The sequence below is a fragment of the Mastomys coucha genome, unplaced genomic scaffold, assembly GCF_008632895.1.
Source record: "Mastomys coucha isolate ucsf_1 unplaced genomic scaffold, UCSF_Mcou_1 pScaffold16, whole genome shotgun sequence".
NCBI classification, from domain to species: domain Eukaryota; kingdom Metazoa; phylum Chordata; class Mammalia; order Rodentia; family Muridae; genus Mastomys; species Mastomys coucha.
The window spans coordinates 21,615,724-21,642,725 of NW_022196898.1; the positions used below are offsets into that span (position 1 = coordinate 21,615,724).

The window sequence follows — 27,002 nt, forward strand, 5'->3', positions numbered from 1 at the left end:
ACTTTTGTGTTAGTTACTATTATACTACTGAGAACTTTACATCCTGACCCATGGGCAGCAGGCAAAAAAAGAAACAATGGGCCTGGCATATACTTTTGAAACTTCAAATCCCACCCCATTGATACACATCTTCTAACAAAGATATAGCTCCTGTGCTTCCCAAATCATTCCAAAACTTAGGAAGTGGTCAAAATGTAAGTCTTTGAAGATTATGTTCTTTCTGTAGCAATGTCATAATGCAAAATTGCATTCAAACCAACATTAACCATCCCCATAGTCTTTCATCTGAAGACCATTTAAAACAAAAATATCCAAAAAAACCCTGAAGTTTCTTTTTTGACTCAAGGCATCTCTTAATTCTACCTTTATATAAAGACAAAAGCTAGAGGAAATCCCATACTTCAAACTTAATGGCACAGATTATTCACTGCCATTCCAAATTGGGGGAAAAATAGGCTATATTGGGAAAGTACTGGGCCAAAACAAGATTGAAAACACACCAGGACAAATTCCAAATACTTCAGAAGTATATCTGATATCTAAGATCTTGGATAATTCTACCTTTTCAATTTTACTGACCACAACACACTTTTCTCTTTTGAGTTGTTTTTAGTAGCTCTCTTTGGCCAGTATCCCAGGGCTTGGGAATTTTAAATATCTTGGAGTATGCAACACAATCCAGACTTCACCATTACAGCTTTATGCAATGGCCTCTTAGGCCTCCACTCAAGAATTACATTGCCATGTACCTGACCTCAGCAGGTTTCTTTCACTGTGGAGAAACATTCTATAAATTGAAACTGCCTCCAGTTTCACGAATTGGGTTCTCTCAGCCAGGAGGGAATAAAGAACCTGAAATAGAGGGTTTGAAATGCAAAGAGAAAACATGAACCCATGATACATCTCAATCAAGGCTCCAATTTACTTAGAATAAGCTAGGGTTTTTATAGTCACAGGAGAAACTAAAACCAAGTCTCCAGATTACACTGCAAAGAAAGTTCAGGTGCCAAAGTCCTCAGGTTCAGAAAATCTTCAGATGGCTGGCATACTGTACTCAGGCAGTGGGCATGCTCAAGCTATGGGCATACTCAGGTGGTGGGCATACTCAGGTGGCTTCTTCAAAGACAAACCAACAGTCAACAGAGAGCATCTGTCTTAGCTCCCAGGTGGTAGCTCCCAAGCAGAGGCTGCTAGAAGTCTGATGGCTGAAGTGAAGGGGGAAGGTAACAATAAATCCTTTGCTGTATCCATCTTAACTTTAAATTAAGAACCATTTGGCTAATACTGCCAAGTTCTGCTTTCTTTGACTGGAACATGAACCATCCCCATTTTCATTACATTTGCATAAGCTTTCCACTGTTAATGGTTTCTTTCTTGTTCAAGATTTCTCTTAATTCCCCTTTTCATAAACTGGAAGATTAGATGGGTGGGTTCTTGCTCTGAGAACACTACTCCCTTTATTCCATTTAGCATTGGTCATTTCTTCAAATGTTTTAACTTCTTGAATACTAGTCTTGGCTCCACTACTACATTCCTGATGTTCTTTTCCTCCTCAAACATTACATTTCTTATTTCTCTTTACCTTACTTTCTTCTTGTAGTTGTATATATGTCTAAGAGTAAGCACTAATAAAAATGACAGATTCATCACTAGGCTATCTTGAAATGTTCTTTGCCATGGAGGTTAACTGAAAACTCTTCAATTTAGCATAGGTAGATTTTTAAGACATGAGTGAAAGGACAGAAAATACATTACCAAAATACCAGAAAAATGTTTTGTATGGCAGCATCTAATATTCTTTCCCTTTTAAACCTCAAAACAAGGCCCCCATAGTTTACATTACCTTCAGAACTACTCTTTTCTCTACTCCAACCAGGATGGCCATTTATCTCCATGTAAAACGTTCAACTGCGTTTCGAGTCTAGTCTTTCAGTCTTCAAAATTTCTCCAACAAACAGCCATACCTCAGTCCCTGATATCAATTTCTGTTTTACTTACTGTTTTATGCCTGTGAAGAGGCACTATGACTAAAACAACTATTGTGAAGGAAAGCATATAACTATAAACTTGCTGACAGTCTTAGATGTTTAGTCTATGACCAACACCACAGAAAGTAGATGGGCATGGCATTGGAAGAGTAACTGAGAGATTTGGAACATGATCTACAGCCAACAGGCAAAGAAAATAAAATTGATTCTGGCATGAACTTTTGAAAACTCATTCTACATTTTTTGAAACTGAAGGGCATTACAAAACATGGCTTATATTTTCAATGAGGCTTCAATGATATATCTGTGCCTCAAATAATATAACATCTAAAATAAGAAAACAGTCCAGGCAACACTAGGCACAACCCTCCTTTCTACACTCATCCTATAATCTAGTTAAAGATGGCTTTATGGAAGCTCCCTTCCCCTGTCCTAAATGTAGAATTTATAAAGATTAATGAGATAAGATCTCTATGAATAATCAAAACTTTAAAGATTTCTATCTTCAACTACTTTACTATACATTTGTAACTTATACTCTGAGAAATGTAAACTTAGTTTTCCCTAATCAAATGTTACTAGGTGTAGTAATGAACCAAGCCAATCTCATGTCCAGGATTTGTTGGCCACTACAAAATAGACAGTATGTTTTTGTGTGTTATTTTTTGTTTTGTTTTGGTAATTACCTTTATAGGGTTATGGGAGAAGCCTTGCCAAAGGAAAGAATATGATCAAAATATATCATATACACAAAAATGGAAAAAGAACATCAGTAGTTAAATCATAATAAAATGAACAGAAGTAAAACAGATTCATATTTAAGACAAGATTCATATTTAAACAGATTAACACATAAAACATCTAATAATGTTTATTGCAAATAAACAGCTTGGTTTTTCTTCATAAACAGTAAATTTTCAAGTTGATTGTAATTGATTGTATTCTTTATGGTGGCAGACAGCAAGCATGATTTCACTGATAGCTGTTACTTTGCTCTGATGAAGTGAGATCTCACATGGTATATTGTAGTATTTTGTAGGACAATCTAATGACACTTTTGCTAATGTGTGACTTCAGTCAAAGCTGTATCTTGGCTGACATGTCACCTTACACATTTCTGAGCCTTTAGCACTATAGCCTTGTTATCTGTGGCCGATTTAGCTACTTGTAATCCCATTGATTTCTGGACTTGTTTGTCCAGCTAGATGGATAGCCTCATCTTGGAGGCAATCCTAGTGTGAAATGCTCTTTTCAGGTCAGACTGTAGAACTATATATATTTGGTTTGTAGGATTTTTCAAGCAACTTCTTAGAATCTATATTATAGCCTTATTTGATAGTTTTTAGCTATAACAAAACTGTTCATACTATTTATAAGAAATGTTTCTATTGTTTGTACCTGGAAAGTATTAAAACTATCTGCATTTTTTTGAGTTTTGGGTTTATTTATTTATTTATGTTATTAATTATATGAAATACAAGTAATTGCATGTGATGCTCAAACACATCTGAATATTTGAACTTAATTTTTACAGATGACTACCTGAAAGAAATTAGAGGCTCTAAAAAACACAATACAAAGGTTATTCGATTTCCAAAATGTTTTAGTAATTACTACTGATCCTTGAAGTAAAATGTTGCATGTTTTATATGCTAGATAAAAATAGTTTTTCATTGTCTTTTTGCTAATGTTTGTGAAAATTTAGAAATAAATCACTTTAGTGTGACAAATCAGTATTATATAATATATACATAAATGTACCTATATAAAATATGTATTATATTAAAAATCTTTACATATATTTTACATATGTATGTATCTATCTATCTATGTATCTGTCTATGTATATATGTATCTATCTATAAATCTATATTAAAATTTACTGCTGTGGAAAAGTAGAATTTTCAACTACTTTAATGTTTGTAAATTAGAAACAATAATTAATGAACAGAAAATTAACAACAATGGATTTTTGTGGAGTAAATGTGATTTAAAATACTCTACAGAAATCATTCCATCCTGCTGTATTCTCTCAATGTTTTTCACTGCATCTCCTCATATGCATCCTCCTTCTCCTACTATTCATCTTTGTCCTTTGTATTGTCCTCTTCCTGCCCTCTTGCTCTTCCTCCCCCTTTCCTCCTCCGCTTCTTCTTCCCACCATGTTTTTCCTATAGCAGGCAACTTACCATGTTCATTTTTTCTACCAAGCCAAGAAAATTATGAAATAATGTGATTAGTTTCAGAAGGTGCAAAACCTCTGAAAACTGTAAACAAAGCCAAAAACAGACAAAACAACAACAGCAACAACAAAACCACCATCACTATCACCAAAAAAGCATTTTGGTTTTATCAGGTACTCTGTCACAGCTCCAGAACACTGAATAACAAAGTAATAGAGGGACACTATGATTTTTATAAATACATGTACCTGAACCACAAAAGGCCTTTTAGTCCACTATAGATCAAATTGTTTATCTATTCAACCATGTATGTGTTCACATTATCAACATGGTTTTTGCATCTTGTTCACATCAAACAACATTTCGCTCACTTTATTTTCCCTGTATACCACTGTTCATTTTTCCTTTCCAATTACTAAAATACTTTTATTAGCATCAAAAGAATTATCATCATCAGTTTGTTTTGTTGCACTGTATACAGAATTTTTTATTTTTATTTTTTCATTATCAAGAAATCCTTTTCAATGTGTCCTGGGTTTTCTGGATGTTTGAGACTAGAAGCTTTTTGAATTTTGCATTTTCTTTGACTTATTTGCTAGTGTTTTCTATGGCATCTTCTACACCTGAGATTCTCTCTTCTTCTATCTCTTATATTTTGTTGCTGGTGCTTTCATTTATGACTCCTGACTCCGTGTTTTGTATCTCCAGGGTTGTCTCCTTTTGTAATTTCTTTATTTTTCCTATTTCCATTTTTAGATCCTAGATGGTTTTGTTCAATCCGTTAATCCATTCAGTAATATTTTCCTATTTTTCTTTAAGAGACTTAGGTGTTTCCTCATTAAGGGCTTCTACTCGTTTACCTAGGTTCTTCTGTATTTCTTTAAGGGAGTTATTTATTTTCTTCTCAAAGTCCTCTTCATGAGATGTGATTTTATATCTGAATCTTGCTTTTCAAGTGTGTTGTAGTATCTAGTGCTTGCTGTGCTGGGAGAACTGGGTTCTGATGATGCCAAGTAACCTTGGTTTCTGTTGCTTAGGTTCTTGCACTTGCCTATTGCCATCTAGCTTTCTCTGGTGTTAGTTGGTCTTGCTGTCTCTGACTATAGCTTCTCCCTCCTGAGAGCCTGTAAGCCTGTGCTCTTAGGTGTGTCAGCACTCTGGAGAGCATGTTCACTTTAGGCAGGATTGGGGCACAAGGTCAGCTCCAGGGCATTGCTCATGTTTAAAGAAAATACAGGGACAAAGAGTGGAGCAGAGACATAAGGAAAGGATATCCAGAGACAGCACAGTAATCCCACCAAACCCAGTCACTATTGCTGATGCCAAGAAGTGTTTACTGACAGGAGTCTGATATAGCTGTCTCCTGAGAGGCTCACAAATACAGATGCAGATACTTGCAGCCAATCAGCTCAGTCAGATGACTGAGCATAAAGACCCTAATAGAGGAGTTAGGGGAAGGACTGAAGAAACTGAAGGGGTCCTCAACACCATAGGAAGAACAACAATATCAATTGTTGGCTCTGAGCACTTGCCTCTGTATTTGTCTAGCTCTGGCAAAGTCTCTGAGGAGACAGTTATATCAGGGTCCTGTCAGCAAGCACTTCCCAATATCCACAATACTGTCCAGGTTTAGTGGTTGTATATGGGCTGGATCCCCAGGAGGGGCAGTCTCTGGATGGCCTTTCCTTCAGTCTCTATTCCACACTTTGTCTCTGTATTTCCCACCATGAGTATTTTTTTCCTCTTTCTAAGAAGGACTGAAGCATCCACACTTTGATCTTTCTTTTCTTGAGCTTCATGTGGTCTGTGAATTGTTTTTTGGGTATTCTGAACATTTGGGCTAATATCTACTTATCAGTGAGTATATAACTTGTATGTTCTTTTGTGACAGGGTTACCTCTCTCAGGGCAATACTTTCTAGTTTCATCCATTTGCCTAAGAATTTCATGAAGTCATTGTTTTTAATAGGTGAGTAGTACTTCGTCATGTAAATGTACCACATTTTCTGTATCCATTCCTCTGTTGAAGGACATCTGGGTTCTTTCCAGCTTCTGGCTATTACAAATAAGGCTGCTATGAGCATAGTGGAGCATGTATTCTTGTTATATATTGAAGCATCTTGTGGGTATATGTCTAGGAGTGGTAGAGATGGGTCCTGAGGTAACAGTATGTCCAATTTTCTGAAGAACCACCAGACTGCTTTCCAGAGTGGTTTTACCAGCTTGCAATCCTGCCAATAATGGAGGAGTGTTCCTTTTTCTTCACATCTTTGCCAGCATCTGCTGTCACATGAATTTAGATCTTAGCCATTCTGACTGGTGTGAGGTGAAGTCTCAGGGTTGTTTTGATTTGCATTCCCTGATGACTAAAGATGTTGAACATTTCTTTGGTGGCTTCTTAGCAATTTCCTATTCCTCAGTTGAGAATTCTTTGTTTAGCTTTGTACCTCATTTTTAATAGGGCTATTTGATTCTCTGGAGTATAACTTCTTGAGTTCTTTGTATATATTAGATATTAGTTCTCTATCAGATGTAGGGTTGGTTAATATCTTTTCCCAATCTGTTGGTTACTATTTTGATCTACTGACAGTGTCCTTTGCCTTACAGAAGCTTTGCAAGTTTATGAAGTCCCATTTGTCTATTTTTGATCTTAGAGCATAAGCCATTGGAGTTCTGTTCAGGAAATTTTCTTCTGTGCCCATGTGTTCAAGGTTCTTCCCCATTTTCTCTTCTGTTAGTTTCAGTGTATCTGGTTTTATGTGGAGGTTCTTGATCCACTTGGACTTGAGCTTTCTACAAGGAGATAGGAATGGACCGATGTACATTCTTCTACATGCTGACTGTCACTTGAACCAGCACCACTTGTTGAAAATGCTGTCTTTTTACCACTGGATGGTTTTAGCTCTTTTGTCAAGGGTATGTGGGTTCATTTCTAGGTCTAGATGGCTCAGTGGTTAATAGCAGTAATTGTTCTTCCAGAGGTCCTGAGTTAAGGTCTCAGCAACCACATAATGGCTCATAACCATCCACAAAGTGATCTGATGCCCTCTTCTGCTGTGTCTGAAGACAGTAGCAGTGTACTCATATATGTCATGTCAGATTCTATATTCACATGGAACAAGATTTTTCAGGCTTTACTTGTATAACCAACATAACCAAAGTAATTAAGCATTAAAGAAAGTAAAATAATGTGAAAAGATATATTGGCTAGTAGTTATGCAGAAAGTTAAATAGCAAAAAAACAAAAAATTGTATCTTAACACTATGTATATAATTAGTGAATAACATCTTTAAAGTAGATAAAATGTTTATTCATTTGCATCTGCCTTTATTTGTTATATTCCAAAATTATTCTAAAGGAATATAACATTTAAATTTTAGAATAACTACATAATTTATAAAAGCCCATTTAGAAACCAGAAATGAATACTCATAAACCTTAGATTTTTAAGATAGGATTCATCTCATTAAGTAATATATGATGATATTAAGACTAAATAAAAATTTTAAAAACAGTTAAAATAGAAGCATATTTATTAATAATTTTCTTTTATAGAAATCATGGACAATTGTAAAGATGAGCAAATCTAAATTTTGTAACTTCCATTGCATCAATTTCAACATATAAGTTGGAAAATTGTTTTTAGAGGTAAATCATTGAACCTTGGCATTTAGTGACTGGCTATAATATTTTTCTAGGCATTGAAGACATTTCTGAAGGAGATGAACAAGAGTAAATAGATTAGTTGATTAGGTTGAGCCAGGTCTAGGCAATTCTTGTTTTACAATAAAAAGAAAACACTGTGATTTTCTTAACTTAAGTGGATATTGACTTCTATGAAGGTAAGGCTCAAGATTTATTATCTCAAATGATAGTCAGCAGACTGGCTGATAGTTATTGACTTGGGGAAATCACAGCAGGCCACTGAACCACTGTTGACCCAAAAGAATGATTTTCTAGGATAGCACAGCAGGATAAGGCTAATCTTACATTAAAGTGATGGGCCGTACAAGAAATAAGTACCATTAAAAATCTTTTTTTAACATTTATTTGGTTTGTGATATTCCCCTCTTATCTGACCACTGTAAGACATAAAGCAGTTAATTGTGGAATTGGGGCCTAAATTATCTTTGGTGATGTAGATTTTAATTCCTTAGTGAGAACAGTAGTTCATGGGTCATTAAAATAGTTCTCTTTAATACTGGTGTAAGGTTAATAATAATTAGATCTTATGCTAAAGTTATAAAAGCAGTTATGTAGCACTTTAGGGCATTTAGTTTCATAAAAATCACAGAAAGAAAATTATTAGGATATAAACAAGCATTTAAAAGGTAATATAAGACAATTATTTCTTTATACATATCATATTTTAATTTTTTTCAGATAGATAAAAACATGCAAATATTTATGTCCTATTGTTGTTGGTCTTGGATTTTAAGACACAAAACCTGACAAAATTTTGAAATGGAAGTTCAACCTTAGCTTTACTTTTATTTATATGTGAACATAGTAATATTATTGTCAAAAAGGAAATAAGAAATACTGGATAATTAGTAGGCCATAACTCTTAGACTATATGGCAAAATGTGTAAAAGGAGGACAGAATAGAAGAGAGTAATTTGCTGTATGTGATATGATAAGATAGCTGCTGATTCTTCAATATCTACCCTAGAGTTAACCTTTCCAACTCAATAACAGTATGATACTAGGAAAGTCTTATGATTTCCTCTCTAGTGACTTGAAAATTGAAAGGGAATTGTGCCTGACCTTTCCATTTTTAATGTTTAGGTGTAAAGGGTATTGTTTTGTTTGTTTATTTTGTTTGTTTAGGGAAAGTATCAAAGTGTAAATTTATTCTTAACATGGGCTTTTCATATTTCTGGATGTGAAGTTGGAGGAAACACATAACATTATTTTTAAGATCTAGGAATTGGTATTTGATGTCTTATAGCTAAGAACCAAATTCTACTTCAGAGCAGAATGTACTTTCAAAAGGAACCTATCTGCATATGACACCACAATCCAATCAGCAGTTCAGTTTAAACTTGTGAGACTTTAAGTTCTGCTTACCTGAACTCTAAACCAGAGGACTGCCAATTGATGAGTAGTAGGTTTCTTGTTAAATTGATAATTTTATAAGAATATATTACACAATATAGTACAAATCTAGTTTAGTTAAATAAAACATGTGTGTGTGTGTGTGTGTGTGTGTGTGTGTGTGTGTGTGTGCGTGTGTGTGTGTGTGTGTGTGTGTGTTAGTAAAGAAAAAGAGATCTGGGTGTGATGATGGGGTAGTGGTGCACTTCCTTATTCCCAGCACTTGGGATGCAGAGGCAAGCAGATTTTGTGAAAGGAATTTTAATCCAGCAGCATGGCTGCTCTGACAAAGGATCACAACCAAAGACCTTCTAGGTCTGTGTGTGAACTGGCTAGAATAACAGACCTTTTATCTCTGGGGCTGGTATACAGACATGCTCTAAGCACACATCTTAAATCTCAAACAGTGAAGGTAAAGTTAGTTTGTAGAAGGAAGCAATCATGTTTGAAGGCAATATCTTTGATGGGAAGACAGAGTATATGGCAACTCTTAGGAGAATAGACAGGAAATAGAGGCTACATACGAGCAGTACAGTACTTAGGAATCATGGGAAGGGCAGTTCATTGTGTGTTCACACACAATGAGGTGAGTTCAGCTCAGTCAGTCAACTCAGGAGGCAGTGCAGTGATATTGAGATCAGTTCCATTCAGTTTGTGCAGTAGAGGCCGTTGAAACCAGAGAATAAAGATAAGCTAGAAGATTAGAACCAATTGTTAGAATTAATTTTAGACCAAGCAGAGGAATTCGGTGAGAATCCAAGAGAAACAAGATTAAATCAGTAAGTTTGGAGAGCAGTTTGAGCCAGTAGATCTGAGCTGAAACAGAGTTTAGAAAAATCTAGAAAGGGGAGATTATTTTTGCAGTAAGCCTCTAAGACTACAATTATATCTCCAAATAAAAGTAATTTTTAGGGAAACATCTCATTTTTGCCTGCTATTTCTTGTGTTGCCTTCCCTTCATGCTAGTAAGCTTATTTACCATGCCCATGTTTTACTTAACTGGAAGTCTCATTGCTCTTAACATTCATTACTGATATTGAATCCTACATCCACCCTTCAAACATGCACTGAAGACCAGATCTTCTCTAAGAACACTCTAAGACATTACAGGCACACTGGGACAACTGAGACATCCAGCTTCTTCAACTGAGCAGCTACAGTGATCTCAGCCTCTACAGTATGAAAATACACATTGTTGTTAGACTACCCCAGCAGAATCTATTAAGCCAATGTAGTAAATTATTTTGTGCAATGTATTTATTCTGAGGGCTTTGTTCCCCTGGAGAACTCCAACAAATAAAGTACCTGAAAGTGATGAATGATAGCTTAAAAATTAGAATTAACTACACAGATTATACACCCAAGTATAAAAAGCTAAAAAGAAATGGTACTATATAGAACAAATTTTTACTATATATGATCTCATATAAAAGAAAAAAGCCACAAATGGACAATATCATATAAAAACTGCCAAAAATGTCATCAATATGAGACAAATGTCAAATTACTGAATGTATTAAGATTAAATAAATTTAACCAAATATATGTGTAGGTATGCATTCATCTGTGATTTACTTCATGCAGTCTTTGGTTTTTGAACACAGAATAGGAAAATAATTCAATAAAAGATTAGATACCAATTTTTTTAAATCTAAATGTAAATTTTTATTGTAACTATAATTGCATAATTATAAAACAATAAAAATGGAATATGTTAACAGACATAACCAGTGCTGATAGTGTATCAGGGAAGAAAATAATCCAGACTGGCCAAATGAATTCACTTGTTTGTCCATATTAAAAATCACACTTTGGGTTGTGGGTATAGTTCATCTCCCACAACTAATTCTTGGGGGTGGAGTCACATTTGTAGGGGGGTTTCAATACATACAAAGCCCAGAGATCAACTTGTGGCAGTTTGTTCTTTCCTTCCATCCTGTGGGTCCCAAAGATTGAACTCAGGTTGTTAGGCCTAGCAACAAGTGCATTTACTCACTGAGTCATCTCACCAATCCCATACTAAGTCTTGAGCATGACTTTGTGGGCCAGCCACCCACATCAGAATCAGAAAAGACTGATTCATTTCTAGTCTTTAGATACCAATTTTTAATTTTGCTTTCCAGGTTATAAAAGGTCTTCTACAGATACAACTTTCCATGACAGCATGGAATCACATCTAGCAAACTTTATACAAGACACAAGACTCTATTTCTATACATTTGTTTTAAAATATGAAATATAAAGAGCTAATTGTTTCCACAAAACAAAATACCTTTCTTTATTTTTCTCAAGAACAATCCAACAATCTTTTAAAACATCTTAGTTTGCAAAAATAAAAATAAAATAGGTTGTTTCCAGTTTTGCTGAAGTAAAGCTGAAAATTGATAAACTAAATTTCTTACTTAATCAGACCAAGAAGACACACATACACACTATAATTTTTTTTCTAATATGAAATCAGATTTTTTTTGGTGTACATCTATATGGTCAGATTGATTCAGACAGAAAGCACACATAATACTGTGTGAGTATGTGCATGTACACAAAAAGGGATTCATTTTCCATTGTCCTGTTATTCAGTATACTTGGTATAGTTATTCAATATTCTGTTACCTTATGTACCTATGATAGATAGCTCTGGTAATTACATTAGGTTTACTTCTGCAATAGTACTTCAGTCCACATATCACTCATAAATCAAGATTATGATAATCATTGGCCAATAAATATATTTAATAAGAAAAGAACAATGCATGACTTCCCATTGTAATTTGTTATTTGGTAATTTAGACAAATCTATGTGGCATTTTGAAAATTTAGTATTCAAAAAAGGATTTTATCCAATATTATTTATGTACAACAGCAAATAGATGATAAGTGATAGTGTTATGACATTTGAATCAAATGTGGATAAATGATGCAAGAAATGACTGACCAACCATGAGTATACTGAATTCAGAGTTTGATATGCAAATAAAGCTTAGTAAATGTAATCCTTCACAGCTGCCTGCAACATGTGCTGGGGTAATGGTGGTGCAGAACCTGTGAATATGGCCAGCCAATGACTGGTCCAACTTGAGGACCATACTATGAGAAGAAGCCCATTCCTGACACTGCCTGGATGGCCAGCAACCAGAGGCTGGATAGCCCAGTGACATAGAATAGATCCAAACGTAACTGTTCAAAAACAACAGCAACTACAAAAAGTCAATGAAATTATGCCTACTGATATTCACTACACATTCAGATATCAGTGCCAAGCCCAATCATGAGAGAGACTTCTTTCAGTAACCGAAAGGAGCATTTTCAGAGACCCACAGCCAAACTGTGGTGGAAATGGGAACATATTTCAGGAAAAAGATTACATCTATCTATATTATGACTTCTGTAAGAGGAATGTTGTCTTAAAGTGACATATTTAAAGTTAGTCAACTGGGTAATACTGATTCACAATCTCAGCATTAGTCCTTGAATGTCCATAGAATACTCATATTTGACTATGATTGCATTTGAGATAGTAAATTGGGTAAGTACTGTGTGTGTTTCTTTTTAAAGAAACTTAAAATGCCATTTCCACAATTTATGGTTTATCTTTTTATCATCATCATTGTGTTTTTCTATTTATATATGCTTCACTGTGGTTTTATTGCTTAATTATGAATTCTAATATTTTGGAAAAGTTATTTCTGTTAACATGTTAGTGTTTATGGAAAATGGTACTATATATTTCCAGTTATCTTTTGTTTAAATTTATTTCCAAGTATTTTATGATGAGCAGTCTATATCATTATATCATCTCTACTATCCCTGCTTACTAACTGCTTCTTAAATTTATAATTTCTTCTTTTAAAATATAATTAATATATAAATATATGTATTTATACAAATGTATGTTTATATATTTACATATGTGCATATAAGTGTGTGTATGCATGTGTATGTTATATATATATATATATATATATATATATATATAATAACCTAACAAAAATAATTTCTTTGGAAATAACTAATTACTTGTCTATCCATAGCTATTAATTCTACACAGTTCATCTAGGGATGGGAACCAGTAAAATTAATATTATTATACCAATTGATTATGTACTTATGCACATCTTGTTTAGGCAGCTCTGTTAGCATGATTTCATAGTTGTAGGTTCATTATCAGTGGTATCTTTCTCTTTTGAATTTATAATATTTCTATCACTTATTTTGATGGTCTCTAAGCTTTAGATATATGGGATCTGTTGTGGCTAAGCCATTTGGTGTTGTATATTAAGTGGTAACTTATTCTCTGCATTTAAACCAGTTGTATATCTGTGTAGTAGTCACCATCTGCTGAAGATTCTTTCATGGGGATGACAGCTACAATTGTCTATGTGTATAGTGTTAGGTATTTACAAAAGAGTTGGCAACTACATTGATTAAGAAAATGGGAGTTGTAATTTCACCTCTAGCATATACGATCTCTTTAGCCATGTGTAGTTGGTGAAGGTAACAGTACCAAGCATGAATTTCTTCTTATTGCATAAACATAAAATCCATTTAGACAGCTCGAGGTCACCTCCAAAATGATAGCACCATTAATGTACCATTACATATGTATTTTCAGGCCTGTGGTTCTGGTTTGTAGGTTTTAGAGATGATTAATAATAATGATTTTTATGCACAGCACCTTCTAACACTAGAGTAGAGAGTCTTAGTGAGAAGGTATTCAGGTCAGTTTCTGCTAGAGTCTTCCAACACCTTTGTCTAAAGAGCATGCTAATTTTACAAGTGGAGCCTTACCTTTAAGTTCAGGGAGAAAATCAAAGGTATCAAGAATAGCATAAAATGTTTTGGGAGTCTTTTAGAGTCCATTAAACAATAAATTGAGGGGAAATTTTCTATGTTAGGATTTGTGTTAGTTTATTGACTTCAGTAATATTTATTTTCACTATTCTCCCCTTGCCTTTCAAGTTTCAAATATTTACTGTTTATTTATTTATTTTTATGAGACTGGAATTTTTTAAGGTTCTTAGCTTTATCTTTCCATCAAGTTTTTTTCACTTTCAGGACATCAATAATCGCACAGTCTGCAAAGAAATTGCACAAACATTAGCAAATAGTGAAGTAAAGACAGAAGCATGAAATACTAGGTTAGTGAAAGCTAAATTCCAACCAGGGATGGAGGTTTCCCAGCCCTGCCTGTATGGGAATATGAGAGATGATGGGGGAATGAACACATTAAGAGTCAGGATGGGGCTTGTTGCTGCCCATGACCTGCATACACTGAGCTCAGAGGAGACAGAAGCAGTCCCAGTCAGAAGTAGAAAGAGAAGTCACCATGGGAAGAGAAACCAGAAACAGTGTTTAATGGCTCTGTAGCACATCTGTTTTAACCTCTATTCCTCCTCTTCCTTATCAGAAAAGTCAATACTGCTCCCATAAGCAGAGCTTCAAGAGCCACAGCAATAACAGTAGGCATAAAGGGGACAGTGAGCTCAGGAGGCTTTCCAGTCCCTACCCCATCTCAGGATGATGGACTCAGGCAGCCGCTCATGATTCACATAACACTTGTATCTGTGCTCTTCAGATGCTCAGAATGTACAATAGTTGACCACTTCTAGAAGGTTCTATCCCCTGAAGGCCTGGTCTCTGTGACCTCCATGTCCGGGATTTGCTTGCTCTCATTCTTTCCCAGGTTAGGGTGACTTCAGCAGGGTAGAAGTTCAAGACTCATCAGAGTGATTTTCTTGTCTGCTCTGACTTTACAGGTCACATGTATTTGGGGATATCTGTTCTCAGCAAAATATCCTTCCCATACTCCAGCTCTGTAAGGAGTAAGCCCACACATCAAAGCTTTAGGTAAGTCTTCACACATTCTGTAAAACCTGACAAATCCCACATTTCCCTGAGAATCTCAGCAAACTTGCCAATTGGGTTCCAAATCCTCAGGTCTTCATTCAGCCTGATATAATCGTGGCCATTGAAGGCTACTTCAAAGAATCTGTGGCTGAAATACCCTCGAGGCAGGACATAGCAGTCATACTTCCTTCTGGATTGTGTGATATCCTGAACAAGAACCCTCTTTCAGCCACTTCAACAGGCCCAAACAACTGATAGGACCCTGCAGAGAAATGTCTCTTCCATATGTCCTTTTTTTTTTAAATCTTTTATTTATTTATTTATTTATTTATCTATTTATTTATTTATACTCCAGATTCTATAAGTACCCCCTGAATCCAGTTCCACATCCCATAACTCCTCAATACACCTGGTCTCCACGAGGATGTCCCCACCCCTTACCCCCTACTCAACCAGATCTCTAAACTCCCTTGGATCTCCAGTCTCTTGAGGGTTAGGTACATCTTCTCTGTCTAAACCAAGACCTGGCAGCCCTCTGGTGTATATGTATTTGGGACTTCATATCACCTGGTATATGCTGCCTGGCTTGTGATCCAGTGAGAGATCTTGGAGGTCTAGGTTAATTGATACTGCAGGGTTGCCCTCCTCCTCAGCTTCTTCCAGCCTTTTCCTAGTTCAATCACTGGGCTCAGCAGCTTCTGTTCATTGGTTGTGTGTAAATATCTGCATCTGACTCTTTAAGCTGCTTGTTGGGTTTTTCAGAGGGCAGTCATGATAAGTCATGATAAGTGCTCCATAGCTTCAGTAATGGTATGAGGTCTTGGGACCTCCCCTTGAGCTGGACCTACTTTAGGTCTGTCACTGGACATTCTTTTCCTCAGGCTCTTCTCCATTTCCATCCTACAGTTCTTTCAGACAGGAACAATTATGGATCAGTGTTGTAACTGGGGGATAGCAACCCCCTCCCTCACTTGATGTCCTGTCTTCCTGCTGGAGGTGGGCTCTATAATTTTCCTCTCCCTACTTTAGGGCATTTTATCTAACGTCCCTCCTTTTGAGTCTTGAGAGTCTCTCACCTCCCAGGTCTCTGGTGCATTCTGGCGGGTCCCCCCTAACCTCCTACTTCCCTAGGTTGCCTGTTTCCATTCTTTCTGCTGGCCCTCAGGACTTCAGTCATTTTCCCTTACACAATACCAAAACAGGTTCCCCTTTTCTCCACCCCCTCCACTTTCCTTCCCAGATCCCTCCCTCCCTCCCCATTTGTGATTACTTTCTTCTCCCTCCAAAGTGGGACTGAGGCATCCTTACTTTGGCCATTCAGCTTATTGACAATTTTGAATTCTGTGGACTGTATTTTGGGTATTCTGTACTTTGTTGTTGTTGTTGTTTGGCTTATATTCACTTATTAGTAAGTACATACCATGTATGTCCTTTGGAGTCTGAGTTACCTCACTCAGGATGATGCTAATTATGTTTCCCCTTTTCCTTTTCTTCTTCCAAATCCTCCATTATATTCCTCTATATCCTCCTTCAAATTCATGACCTCTTATTTTCATCAGATACTATTTCATGATAATGTACATTTGTATACACACACACACATACACACACACACACACACACATATTCCATTCTCCAATATAAAGTGTTGAATTCATGTACTGTATATTTATGTATGTTTTCAAATATGATCATTTGTGTGTTCTTTTCTAAAGAGGCCATTTCTCCCACTCCTAGCTTTACTCTGTTGCATATAGTTCTTTGTGTATTATTGATGCTTTTCCCAGTGCTATCTGGCATTTCATCTGTATTCTCTTTGTTCAGCACACATTTGGTTTTCATGTTGATGAGATTTTACAGGAATAGATCCTGATGTTCATAGAAGATACAATCTCATGGCAAAGCCCTTGATCCTGGCACATACAATTTTTCTGACCCTCTTCTGCAAAGTTTACTGAGCTTTAGGTGCCAGAGGACTCTACAAATGCATCCATTAGGATTGTGCTCCACAACTTTGCATATTGGTTGGTTGTATTTTCTGTAGTGGTTTATCTCTGTTACAAAAAGAAATTTTCACTCAGAATCGGCAGGGCAGCCAGTGCAAAATCCTTTTTACCTAACTCTTTACTTAGGAAGATGTTCTGCAGACCTACAACCCTCTCTGCCCCTTCCCTGCGAGCAGAGAGCTTGCTTTCTGGGAGTGCTCCAACCCAGAGACTCAGGTAAGATCTCCATTTTCTCTCCAGTGACCTTCTAAGGTGGGACCAGCCAGGAGGGAGGCATAGGCATCAGAAACAGCAGGGCAGACAGTGTAGGATCATTTCTACCTCCATCTACACCTAGAAGGAGGCAGGACCAGCCAGGAGGCACAGGCCTCAGAATCAGCAGGGCAGCCAGAAGTGTAGGATCCTATCTACCTCCCTCTTCACCTAGGAGGAAGTTCAGCAGATCCACAGCCCTCTCTACTCCTTCCCTGCAAGTGGAGATCCTGTCTCCAGGGTTTGTTCTGACCCCCAGACTCAGGAGGGACAACTGATCCACAGCCTAGTACACATAGGTCTTACCTGAGGAGAGCTGATCTCCCAGAAGTGCTGACACAGGCTTACAGACCCACAGGAGGAACAGGCTACAGCCAGAGACAGCAAGAACATCTAACACCAGAGATCAACAGGTGGCGAAAGGCAAACACAAGAATCTTACCAACAGAAAACAAGACTACTTGGCTTCATCAGAACCTAATACTCCACAGCAAGATCCACCACAGCAAGTCCTGGATATCCTGAAATACCAGAAAAGCAAGATATAGATCTAAAATCATATCTCATGATGGTAATAGAGGAATTTTTTCTTTTCTTTTTTTTGTTTTTTAGTTTTTTGAAACATCTATCCTTTATTCATTGGTTCATTCATCATTCAACAGAATATTCCCTGCAGTGCTAGGTTCTGTGCTAGGTCCTGAGGACACAGAAAATGAACAAAGCAATCATGGCCTTGAATAGCATGTAGGGGATGCTGGTCTTTATGTGATAGGTAATCGGGAGTCATTTAAAGGTTCTGAGGGGAGGGAGGGAGGGAGATGTCCTTGGATTTAACTTTTAATGTGGGCCTCTGTACTTTCTTTTTTTATTAGGTATTTTCTTTATTTACATGTCATATGATTTCTATTTTCCCAGTTTCCCCTCAAAAACAAAAAACAAAAAAACAACAAGAACAAACCGCTGTTGCCTCCCCCATCCCCCTGCTCGCCACCCCACCCTCTCCCACTTATTTGCCTTGGCATTCCCCTACACTGGGGCACAGAACCTCCACAGGGCCAAGGGCCTCTCCTCCCATTGATGATTGACTTTGCAATCCTCTACTATACACATGCTACTAGAACAAGGTGATAGAGGAAATTAAGAAGAGCATGAACACAGAAACACAGAAAGAAATACAGAAAGAAATACAGAAAGAAATACAGAAGAGCACAGGTAAACAGGGTCAAACCCTTAAAGGAGAATCACAAAAATCCCTTAAAGAATTACAAGAGAACACAAGTAAACAAGTAGAAGTCATAAAAAGGAAACACAAAAATCCCTTAAAGAATTACAGGAAAGCACAACCAAACAGGTGAAGGAACTGAACAAAATCATCCAGGACCTAAAAATGGAAGTAGAAACAGTTAAGAAATCACAAAAGAGACAAATCTGGAGATAGAAATCCTAGGAAAGAAGTCAGGAACCATAGATGAAAGCATCACCAACAGAATACAAGTGATCGAAGTGAGTATCTCAGATGCAGAAGATACCATAGAAAACATTGACACAACAGTCAAAGAAAACTCAAAATGCAAAAGCTCCTAACCCAAAACATCCAGGAAATCTAGGATGCACTGAGAAGACCAAACCTAAGGATAATAGGTATAGAAGAGAGTGAAGACTCCCAAGGTAATGGGCCAGTTAAAATAGAGTGAGAACCTCCAACTTAAAGGACCAGTAAATATCTTCAACAAAATTATAGAAGAAAACTTCCCTAACCTAAAGAAAGAGATGCACATGAACATACAAGAAGCCTATAGAACTCTACATAGACTGGACCAGAAAAGAAATTCCTCCTGCCACATAATAGTCAAAACACCAAATGCACAAAACAAAGAAAGAATATTAAAAGCAGTGAGGGAAAAAGGTCAAGTAACATAAAGGCAGGCCTATCAGAATTACACCAGACTTATCACCAGAGACTATGAAAGCTAGAAGATCCTAGGCAGATATACAGACCCTAAGAGAACACAAATGCCAGTCCAGGCTACTATACTCAGCAAAACTCTCAATTACTATATGTGAAAAAAACAAGATATTCCATGACAAAACCAAATTTACTCAATATATTTCCATGAATCTAGCCCTTCAAAGGGTAATAAATGGAAAACTTCAACACAAGGAGGGAGACTACAACCTAGAAAAAGCAAAAAGTAATTTTCCAACAAAATTAAAAGAAGATAGGCACATGAACAGATCTCCAACTTTAACAACAAAAATAACAGGAAGCAACAATTACCTTTCATTAATATCTATTAATATCAATGGACTCAATTTGCCAATAAAAAGACATAGATTATCAGACTGAATACATAAACAAGACCCTACACTTTATTACATACAGGAAACCCAACAGAGTGACAAAGACAGATACTACCTCAAAATAAAAGGATGAAAAACAATTCTCCAAGACAATGGTCCCAAGAAAAAAGCTGCAGTAGCCATTTTAATATTGAATAAAATCGACTTTCACCCTAAAGTGATCAAAAAAAGATAAGGAGGGACACTTCATATTCATCAAAGGTATGATCTACCAAGAGGAAATTTCAATTCTGAACCTCTATTCTCCAAATGCAAGGGCATCTATATTCATACAAAAAACTACTAAAGCTCAAAGCACACATTGCACTGAACAAAATAATAGTGGGAGGTTTCAATACCCCACTCTCTGGCAATGGACAGATCATGGAAACAGAAACTAAACACAGACATGGTGAGACTCACAGAAGCTATGAAATAGATGGATTTAACAGATATCTATAGAACTTTTTATCCTAAAACAAAAGGATATATCTTCTTCTCAGCACCTCATGGTACCTTCTCCAAAATTGAACATATAGTTGGTCACAGATCAGGCCTCAATAGATACCAAAAGATCAATAACAGAATAAATAATAGAATGCTCACACATATGTGGAAGCTCAACAACATTGGACTCAATGACACTTGGTCAAGGAAGAAATAAAGAAAGAAATTAAAGACTTTCTAGAGTTTAATGAAAATGAAGCCACAACATACCAAAACTTATGGGACACAATGAAAGCAGTCCTAAGAAGAAAACTCATAACTTTAAGTGTCTCCAAAAAGAAACTGGAGAGCACTTACACCAGCAATTTGACAGCACATCTGAAAGCTCTAGAACAAAAAGAAGCAAATTCACCCAAGAGGAGTCGAAGGCAGGAAATAATTAAAATCAGGGCTGAAATCAACCAAAGAGAAACAAAAAGAACTATACAAAGAATCAAGCAAACCAGGAGCTGGTTCTTTGAGAAAATCAACAACATAGATAAACCCTTAGCCCAAATAACTAGAGGGCACAGAGATATTATTCTAAATAACAAGATCAGAAATGAAAAGGGAGGCATAGCAACAGACACTGAGGAAATCCAAAAATCATGAGAACCTACTACAGAAGCCTATACTCAACAAAACTGGAAAACCTGGAAGAAATGGACAATTTTCGAGACAGATACCAGGTACTAAAGTTACATCAAGATCAGATCAATGATCTAAGCAGTCCCATATCTGCTAGTGAAATAGAAACAGTCATTAATAGTCTCCCAAACAAAAAAAGCCAGGACCAGATGGGTTTAGTGCAGAGTTTTATCAGACCTTCAAAGAAGACCTAATACCAATACTCTTCAAAATATTCCACAAAATAGAAACAGAGGGTACTCTATCCAATTCGTTTTATGAAGCTACAATTACTCTTCTACCTAAACCACATAAAGACCTAACAAAGAAGGACAACTTCAGACCAATCTCCCTTATGAATATCGATGCAAAAATACTCAATAAAATTCTTGCAAACTGAATCCAAGAACACATCAAAATGATCATCCAGCATGATCAAATAGGCTTCATCCCAGGGATGCAGGGATGGTTCAGTATTCGTAAATCCATCAACATAATACACTACATAAACAAACTCAAAGGAAAAAAACATATGATCATCTCATTAGATGCAGAGAAAGCATTTGACAAAATCCAAAATCCCTTCATGATAAAAGTCTTGGAAAGATCAGGAATTCAAGGCCCATACTTAAACATAGTAAAAGCAATATACAGCACATAAGTAGCCAACATCAAAAAAAAATGGAGAGAAACTTGAAGCAATTACACTAAAATCAGGGACTAGACAAGGCTGCCCACTCTCTCCCTACCTATTCAATATTGTACTTGAAGTCCTAGCCAGATCAATTAGACAACAAAAGGAGATCAAAGGGATACGAATTGGAAAGAAAGAAGTCAAATTATCCCTATTTGCTGATGATATGATAGTATACTTAAGTGACCCCAAAAATTCCACCAGAGAGCTCCTAAACCTGATAAAAAACTTCACCAAAGTAGCTGGATATAAAATTAACTCAAGCAAATTAGTGACCTTCGTCTACACAAAGGATAAACAGGCTGAGAAAGAAATTATGGGAACAACACCCTTCACAAAAGTCACAAATAATATAAAATGCCTTGGTGTGACTCTAACTAAGTGAGTAAAAAATCTGTTTGACAAAAACTTCAAGTCTCTGAAGAAGGAAATTGAAGAAGATGAAAATATCTCCTATGCTTGCGGATTGGCAGGATTAATATAGTAAAAATGACCATCTTGCCCAAAGCAATCTACAGATTCAATGCAATCCACTTAAAAATTCCAACTCAATTCTTCATAAGCTTAGAAAAAGCAATTTGCAAATTCATCTGGAAAGCAAAAAATACAGGATAGCCAAAACTATTCTCAACAATAAAGGAACCTCTGGTGGAATCACCATCCCAGACCTAAGCTGTAATACAAAGCAATTGTTATAAAAACTGCATAGTATTGGTTCAGGGGTAGGCAGGTAGATCAATTGAATAGAATTGAAGACCCAGAAATGAACCCACAAACCTATGGCCACTTGATCTTTGACAAAGGAGCTAAAACCTTTCAGTGGAAAAAAAAGACATAATTTTCAACAAATGGTGCTGGCTCAATTGGCAGTTAGCATGTAGAAGAAGGCAAATTGATTCATTCTTATCTCCTTGTACAAACCTCAAGTCCAAGTGGATCAAGGACCTCCACATAAAACTAGATATACTCAAACTAATAGAAAAGAAAGTGGGGAAGAACCTTGACTACTTGGGCACAGGGGAAATTTCCCTGAACAGAACACCAATACCTTATGCTCTAAAATCAAGAATCAACAAATGGGACTTCATAAAATTGCAAAGCTTCTATAAGGTAAAAAGACACTGTCAATAGGGCAAAACAGCAACTAACAAATTGGGAAAAGATCTTTACCAATTCTATATCTGATAGAGGGCTAATATCCAATATATACAAAGAATTCAAGAACTTAGGCTCCAGAAAAACAAATAATCTGATTAAAAAGTGGGGTACAGAGCTAAACAAGGAATTCTCAACTGACAAATACCAAATGGCTGAGAAGCACCTAAAGAAATGTTCAACATCCTTAGTCATCAGGGAAATGCAAATTAAAACAACCCTGAGATTCCACCTCACACCAGTCAGAATGGCTAGGATAAAAACTCAGGTGACAGCAGATGTTGGAGAGGTTGTGGAGAAAGAGGAACACTCCTTCATTGCTGGTGGAATTGCAAGCTGGTACAACCACTCTGGAAATCAGTTTGGTAGTTCCTCTGGAAATTGGACATAGTACTAACAGAGGTCCCAGCTATACCACTCCTGGGCATATACCCAAAACATGCTCCAACATGTAATAAGGACACATGCTCCACCATGTTCATAGCAGCCTTATTTATAATAGCCAGAACCTGGAAACAACCCAGATGTCCCTCAACAGAGGAGTAGATACAGAAATTGTGGTACATCTACACAATGGAGTACTACTCAGCTATTAAAAACAATGAATTTATGAAATTCTTAGGTAAATGGATGGATCTGGAGAATATCTTCCTGAGTGAGGTAACCCAATCACAAAAGAACAAACATGGTATGCACTCTCTGATAAGTAGTTATTAGCCCAGAAGTTTGGAATACAGGAAGAACAACCTACAAACCACAAGAAACTCAAGAAGAAAGACTAAAAGGTGGACATTTCATTCTTTCTTAAAAGGGGTAACCAAATACCCACAGAAGGAGTTGCAGAGATTAACTAAGGAGCAGAGACTGAAGGAAAGACAAGCCAGCCTAAATATAGCTATCTCCTGAGAGGCTCTGACAGTACCTGACTAATACAGATGTAGAGGCTATCAGCCATCCATTGAACTGAGTACACGGTCACCATTGAACAGAGGAATGTTGACTCTTAGAAAAAGGTGGAGTCCATTTTAGCCAAGCAAACTTTGCTGGCCAGTAAAAACTTTCAGCCAATATTCTTGGCACAAAAACATGTCTATAAAAAGAATTTGTGTCTGTATCCACTTGATAAATTAATGTATTAGGCCGCCATTGTGTATCAATACCAATGGAGCCCCTTCCTCAGATCAAGGTGGGGTTAAGAAAAACAATGTGTTAGTAAGTGGAGTGACACGCCATTCCATCATGGATTTTTCAAGACAAGTGAAAGGCAACAAGCCTTTAAATATGAGCAATAAGCGAAGCATGACTTAAAAGAGGCAAAAAATGAAATATTATTTAACATAATCAAAAAATGCAAAACATGCCTTTAAACACAAGTGAAAAACAAGATGCTCCTGGGGTGGAGTGCAGTGCAGTGCATATTCCCCCTCCTTAATATTAAAATATAAAATTCTCAAAGTGCGAAGTACACATTGAGTAAATGTTGCCTTTGAGAATCATAAATTATTGACATGTCTTAAATGTTTGACTGTAATAGTTCCATAAGGAACATTAAATATAGAAACATAGTATAGAAAACAACCAATTAATATATTGTTTATGTTCAAGTAATAATAGCTTGGAAGCCTGAGAAGAAATAGTCACATGTGTATATTTTAATATTAATTTTGAGATCAAAATCATATTTTAAAAATGTCTAGATAACATAAGTAATAGAGAATTTAAATATATATGTATGCCTCCATATATGGGTGCCATATATGTAAGAAAAGGCTTAATTTTAATACTTGATAAATAGAAACTATAGCACACAATTTGATTATATGTGTAGACATGGGGAGAAAATTATGAGACTAAAACATGTGACTTAAGGCTGGGCAAGATGGCCCAGCAGGCAAGTGCACCAACTGCTCCCCTGAAGGTCCTGAGTTCAGATCTCAGCAACCACATGGTGGCCCACAACCACCCACAATGATACCAGACGCCCTCTTTTGGTGCATCCAAAGACAGTCACAGTGAATTACACTGGACCGAGCAGGATCAGCAGAAGGTCCTGAGTTTAATTTTCAGCAGACACACACGATAGCTCATGACCACCTGTATTAATAGTCATCAACTTTGAACTCAGGAAATGTGCACTATTAATTTTGTTCAGGGTTAGCCTGAAGAATCTTAAGGCAGAATCCTATGTGTCAGTGATATTATGTATTTCTTCTGTGAAGGAACTAAAAATTGAATTGTTGGCACCCAAAAACAGTTGTCACAAATTATGTCCAGATTAATAATTGTCTGATGTGTGGAACACATCTGGTACCAGGTTTTCTTTCATAATTGGAAGTTATATTCCAACTGTATAGTCAGATTGTCATGGAGGACCAACAGATTGAAAGTTTGCTCACTTTTACTCTCAGAAATTGAAATCATATAATAATAAAGCTTTATACCAATCAAAAGCAAAAAAGTAGATATGCTTAGAACAGTTATCTAATCGTTCTGAGAGAAATGTTATATACTTTTAAAACAAAATTCACAATATTAATGTTTAAGAGTTAGCAGTTTTGCCAGGTGGGGGTGGCACATGTCTTTAATCCCAGCACTTGGCAGAAGCTGGCGAATTTCTGAGTTCAAGGCCAGCCTGGTCTACCAAGTGAGTTCCAGGACAACCAGGGCTGTACAGAGAAGCCCTGTCTCATAGAAAACAAATAAGCAAACAAACAAAAGAGTTAGCAGTTTTAAGTAAAATAATACATGTACACTGTCACATTATAAAAAAGTCATGTTTCATAGTTTAGGTAAAAAAAAAATAATGTTAACAAGGCACTGGTGGTACATGCCTTTCATCCCAGCACTTGGGAGACAGAGACAGGCAGATTTCAAGGCCAGCCTGGTCTACAGAGTGAGTTCCAGTATAGCCAGGGCTATACAGAGAAAACCTGTCTCAAAAAAACAAAAAATAAAAATAAAAAATAAAAAGGTTACTATATAAGTTATTAGAATATTTGAAAAATCAGTAATTCTTGTTATCACTAAAGTGTGTTATTTTATTATATTCATCAAAAATATCATTTGGAGTATTCCAACAAGAAGTTAAACAATGTGCATCTCTATGAAAGCCCTTGTTCAGATTTCCATTTCTCTCTTATCTTTTCTTCCTTTCTTTTATCTCTTAGTGTCTCCATCCTTCTCTTTTTCTGTTTCCAGTAAATAGATATGCTTTTGTTGTTATCTTTGTTTTGTTTTGTTTGACATAAATATTAGGACACTGTTCAAGTTCTGTACAGTTGTGGTCATGTACTCTGTAATTCTGTAAAGACAGAAATATGTGCAGTGAATATGATTTGATTCATCATTTTTCTTTTAAGAAATCAGTTCAATTTGGCATTGGGTTCTAATTAATCTGTGAAAACCAGTCATTTTCCCTTTAATGTATTTTCTATTCTTGCTTTGCATTGCAAGACTACTCCATTGAATCTTCCTCATCAGCATTACTCTAAAATTTGCTTTATTAGAAAATACTCCATATATTTGAGTACATTTTAAAACACGAGTAAAACAAATATATTTTTATATGTATACATTTTATTGTCTAAATATTTTCATTTATGACTTGTTTTCCTTTATTTAGTTTCCTGGAAATCCTTTCCATTAAAACTTTGCCCTTATCAGTTGTCCCATTTAGACAGCCTGAGTGGCACTTCACAGGAAAGTCCATCGCACTTTATTTTTATCAAGTGTATAAAAACCACATTACACCTAGAAGGAAAGGCTGGATAATTGTCTATTTAGACAAACAGACATATAACTCCTTGTTGTCAAGTCTTTGACCTACAAATAAGGTCTGATGTTCCTTTTGGCTGTTAGTACTGTAGCTGAAACCATTTATGTAACTTAAAAAGGCATTTTATGTAACTTAAATTATGATGATGCCTGAGATTGCCACCAGGTAGCACTAATGAGATATTTCCATCAAATACCTCCCTCTGGACACTCTGTGAAAGGAAGAGAAGAGTATAAGACAGAGGCAAAGGAAGACATCAAGAAATTGAGGTCTTTTAGACAGAACAGTGTGTTCTCTGAGATTTAGTCAACTTTCACACACCTTATTGGAGAGCTGAGAAAAGTGGACACATGCTCCCATCACTAATAAATAAGTTATCTCCAATTGACAATTACTTGCAAAAGGGAGGGGAAGTACAGAGGAACTGGGAGGAGTAGGGGGAGAAAACTATGATCAGAAAATGTTGCACGAAAAAAGCATTTTCAATAAAAGGAGAGAAAGAGATTGAGATAGATGTGTGTGTGTGTGTAAGTGAGAGAGAGAGAGAAAGAG

The 27,002-nt window shown here is 36.3% G+C and overlaps 1 pseudogene; it reads right to left on the minus strand.

The window, feature by feature from the left end:
* Positions 1-14,645: 14,645 nt before the first annotated feature.
* LOC116094358 overlaps positions 14,646-27,002 on the minus strand; it is a 141,078-nt pseudogene continuing 128,721 nt past the window's right edge.